The sequence below is a fragment of the Heterodontus francisci genome, unplaced genomic scaffold (assembly GCF_036365525.1).
Source record: "Heterodontus francisci isolate sHetFra1 unplaced genomic scaffold, sHetFra1.hap1 HAP1_SCAFFOLD_102, whole genome shotgun sequence".
NCBI classification, from domain to species: Eukaryota; Metazoa; Chordata; class Chondrichthyes; order Heterodontiformes; family Heterodontidae; genus Heterodontus; species Heterodontus francisci.
Genome location: NW_027140380.1, coordinates 5,995,848 through 6,000,617, shown reverse-complemented (window position 1 = coordinate 6,000,617; position 4,770 = coordinate 5,995,848). Strand labels below are relative to the sequence as shown.

General features: G+C 47.9%; 1 non-coding gene across 1 annotated transcript; it reads right to left on the bottom strand.

The window, feature by feature from the left end:
• Window positions 1-952: 952 nt before the first annotated feature.
• Window positions 953-1,035, bottom strand: trnal-cag (transfer RNA leucine (anticodon CAG)). The gene has a single exon. It is a non-coding gene; the product is annotated as a tRNA-Leu (tRNA).
• Between the last annotated feature and the right edge of the window lie 3,735 nt (window positions 1,036-4,770).

Below are 4,770 nucleotides of genomic sequence, written 5' to 3'. Positions count from 1 at the left end.
AAAGTAACCACACAGAATCTGCTTCAAACACTCCTCCACATTTTATCTGTTCTGACTGTCAACACCTCCAGCTCTTTTGTTTAAGTGGAACCCATCAGGTTTGTATAGGCTCCTTCTATTCTGAAAGCTGTAGCACTGGTTCAGGGAATTCAGCCCTGTTTCTCTACTCGAAAGGATCAGCCATGCTTGATCTGCCTCGTATTTTGCTTTTATTGCAACGTTACAAGACCTCCAATCCTCTGGCACCACACCTGTATCCAGTGAGGGATGGGAAAATGATGGTCAGACCTTCCACTATTTCTTAAAAGCAAAATACTGTGGATGCTGGAAATCTGAAACAAAAACAAGAAATTCCGGATTCACTCAGCAGGTCTGGCAGCATCTGTGGAAAGAGAAGCAGAGTGAACGTTTCGGGTCAGTGACCCTTCTTCGGAACTTCGGAGTTCCGAAGAAGGGTCACTGACCCGAAACGTTCACTCTGCTTCTCTTTCCACAGATGCTGCCAGACCTGCTGAGTGAATCCGGCATTTCTTGTTTTTGTTCCACTATTTCTTCCCTGGCTTCTTTCAACAGCCTGGGGTACATTTCATCTGGTCCTGATGATTTATCCACATTCAAGGATGCTCATCCCATTAAGACTTCCTCTCTCCTTAAGTTATCACGTGCAATACTTCACACTCCTCCTCCTTAATAACAATATCTGCATCACCCTCTCATTCGGGAAAACAGTAAAGTATTCATTAAGGATATTGGCAACATCTTCCACCCCGATACAATGGTTACATTTTTGATCTTTTATGTGCCCTGCTATTTGTTTAGTTGCCTCTTCCTCTAATGTTTTCATGCAACATCTTTGGGTCCATTGTTATTTTGTTTGTCCATGTTCTTTCATGCTTTTTCTTTGCTTTTTGCCGCTGCTCCCAATCGCCTCCAGTTCAGTCAAAACACAACTTGTCAGAAGTGGAATTCGAACCCACGCCTCCAGTGGAGACTGCGACCTGAACGCAGCGTTTTAGACCGCTCAGCCATCCTGACTGCCGGCGACGTACTATCAATGCGAAGGAAATTATTCAATCTTTGTGAAAGTATTTGTGAGATTGTGGAAATGTCTGGAAGAGGAAAGACCGGCGGGAAAGCTCGGGCCAAGGCCAAGTCTCACTCCTCCCGGGCTGGACTGCAGTTCCCGGTGGGCCGTGTTCACAGGCTCCTGAGAAAGGGTAACTATGCTGAGCGTGTGGGTGCCGGAGCCCCGGTCGATCTGGCTGCTGTGCTCGAGTATCTGACCGCTGAAATCCTCGAGCTGGCCGGTAACTCGGCCCGGGACAACAAGAAGACCCGCATCATCCCCAGACAACTGCAGCTGGCTGTCCGCAACGACGAGGAGCTCAACAAGCTGCTGGGAGGAGTGACTATCGCTCAGGGCAGGGTGCTGCCTAATATCCAGGCCGTGCTGCTGCCCAAGAAAACCAGCGCTCAGAGCTCCCAGAAAAAGTAAAGCGGCCAAAATGTCATCAAATAAACCAAAGGCTCTTTTCAGAGCCACCCACAGTCTCTGTGAAAGGACTGGTTACTGTCAGGAGGGAGTCAGTGATGGAGTTATTGTAACAGTGGATTGACCTGTTTCACATCTGTCCAGGTGTGTGTTCAGTTCCCTCTCTGGATTTCGCTCTGTTTCTCTGCTCACACATCTCCCCCTCTAGTTAAGTAAAGAAGTGAACTACAGGGTGTCAGAATCAACAATTTAATAAATCCCGCTGCCTTCGATTTTATAAATCCCGAGATTATCCCGGTACATTAACGGGAACTGGTTCGGAGCTGATGAATTAATTTAATAATGGAAGTGTCCGGGTTAATTCTCTGTTTTTCATTTGGACAGTTTGAATTGTGTTTTTTTTTCTCTCCGGTGATCTGAGCGCCGCTTCTCAATGAGAATCTGCTCCCGGAACAGAGTAAATGCAGGAAGGAAGAGGACATTCTCGGGCTGTGTGTTTCTCTCCTAACCTCATCTGTTTAGACCGCACTGTTCCCAGAGGACGGAATCAGTGAGAGTTGTGCACACACAGGAGCTGAGTCCATTGCAGCGCTCTCAGGTGTGCCTTCCCCCCGGCCCTCCCTATTCTGCGGACACAGAGCTGTCTGTTTCCCCCGGCGGCGGGATAGAGTCGGGGATTCTCTCCCCGCAGTGTCAGGGTCTGCAGCCCCGGGGAACTGGCGGTTTCAGTCAGAGTGACCGAGCTGCATACATATCCTGTGTACTGATCTCCAATGGATTCAAATATTAGTGAACTCATTGGGTAATGTTTGTAAATAACCCTCATGTGAACGGACCCGGCTCCATTAATGCCTTCCAAATAAAACTGGGATCCATTTCTTTTCCCCAAATGCCAGCTAACGGATCCCAGGAGCGGAGTTGAGATTGTGCTGAGCAGCAATGAGTCTCCGGTAATGCTGCTTTCTAAATTCCAGATCAGCTCTCAGTCCTGCAGGCCTTTCGGGACAGTGATGTGACAAAACAGAAACCATGTGGCCGCCCCTCCAATCTAATGGGTTTGATGATGAACAGAGATGGCAGCTCTTTCCTTTGCTGATTTGGTGGCTCTGAAAAGAGCCCTTGTTACACTTGTTACTGAAGCTGGGTCTAAGGTGCGTTCCCCGCGGATGCGGCGGGCCAGCTGGATGTCTTTGGCCATGATGGACCGGGATCATTCTGTTGAATCTGCTCATTTTCCGGCAGAAGCATCAGTCGCTGTTTGAACTGTTTAAAGTCAGGGGTGTATTAGCAGCCAGAAAGTGAAGGGCAGTTCATTGCTCCCTGCAGCATTATCCGCCTCTTTCAGGAGAAAAGATCAGAAACCGCTCGTTTCTGTCAGTCCCCGAGAAGCCTGTGAGAAGCGGTTCGTCGCTAATTTGTTCCTTTTACAGAGTGGAAGCTGATATTTGTCCCGTTTTAAATTGCTGAACCGGACCTTCCTCCCGCCGCTTCCAGTTAACAGATTGACGAATGAAAACGATTCCTAAAATCGCGTCAGGATTTTGTGACGGTAAATACAGTAAAACAGAACATAAAATGAGAGGTTTTAAAATTGTTGCCTGAAAATTGAAATTTTCCATCACTTCAATTCCTTCCTGCTCTGGAACTGCCAGGCTTTTTCCAATTGGAAAATCTGAGCCAATGAGAACTTCTATTTACTTATATGTGATTCTCCTATTGGTTAAGAATTGGATTGTGAAGCGGGTGACCAATCAGAGACAGAGTCAAACTGCGGGGATTCCAGGCCCCCAGTAACTGAGCTGAAACTGTTCAGATTGACAAACCCTGGCAGTAGCTTCACACATTGGACACTTCACACTGAGTCATTCAAGGGCTGGTGTGAGAGAAGCTTCAGATCCTGTCATTACTCTCTGACTCATTATTCATCTCGAACCAAACAATTAGTAAATGTGAAGCAGTGAAGAGACTTTTCACTCTCACTGCAGAATGTGTCATCTGGGGAAATAAGGAACTATTATTTTCGGAGATTCCAGGTACGTTCCTCCCTGAACAAATCCATTCCTAACATTCCCGATCACAGCCTATCCCAGCTCCTGTTTTCACCCGACTCCAGCTGAATTGGAGAAACTCATGTGTTGGGGTTTGAGTTGTGAGGTGGGGTTTCTCCGCCAGTGTTACTGTCTTACAAACTCTCCCCCTGAATTTGTGAACTGAGACTGCACCGCACACATCTCCAGTTAGAGTGAGGGCCGGACATCCCTCTGTTTTATGACAGAGAGTGGGGAAAGGGCTGGGTGGAGGGGAGTCACCAGGGATCCTGGATTTACTCCAAATCATTTCCATGTGGAATCTGCAGGCGGGGCCGGGACAGGGATCATTTGATCAGGGGATCAGCTCTTTCCTGAGAGATGTGGGTGGCTCTGAGAAGAGCCTTTGTGTTCAGATGTTTACAAGTTTCCCGCGCTTTCACTTCTTTCCAGACCCTGCTTTCTGAGACTTCGCTGCTTTCGGCTTGACCTTGCTCTTCCATGTCTGCACTTTCTTCAGCGCCTTTCCGCCCGCCGCACTCTTGCCTTTTTTGACCTTCTTCGCAGGAGACTTTTTCTGAAGCGCTGCTTTCTTCACCGCCTTATTTGGCGTTGCCGCCGCCTTGCTGCTCGTTTTCTTGGCTGTTGCTTTCTTTGTTGTCACTTTCTTGTCTGCTGGTTTCTTCACTAAAGATTTCTTGTCTGCTGGTTTCTTCACTGAAGATTTCTTGTCTGCTGGTTTCTTCACTAAAGATTTCCTGGCTGCTGGTTTCTTCACCTTCTTTCCCACTTTTCCCTGGGTTTTCCTTCTTGCTGATTTTGAAGGAGCCGGAGGCGCCCTGTCCATTGCTCTGCACCAGGGAGCCTTTGTTCACATTCCTCTTGATACTTTGCTTGATCTGGGTCTTGAGCTTCTCCTGAGCGGTGGCAGACCTGCAAGGAATCAACTACCAGCTAGCGTATAAAGCGAGACCAAGGCTCAGGGCCTTCAGTTACCTGGAGAGGAGTCGGAGAGGCAGCGAATCCTGTGAGGAACCACAATCCAGGAAGGATGAGAAGGTCATTGTCAGGGTACAGAGGAGATTAAGTTAAAGATTTACAAGTTTATAAGCAAGCGCAGAGCCAAGGAACGGTGCTGGGGCAGATCAAATAATAGGAAGCTGTGATCAGTTGGAAGGCAAGAGTGACAGAAGAGATGATGGTGCAAGGCAAAAGTAAGGGAACAAATGAGCAACATTTTGAAAGCACAGA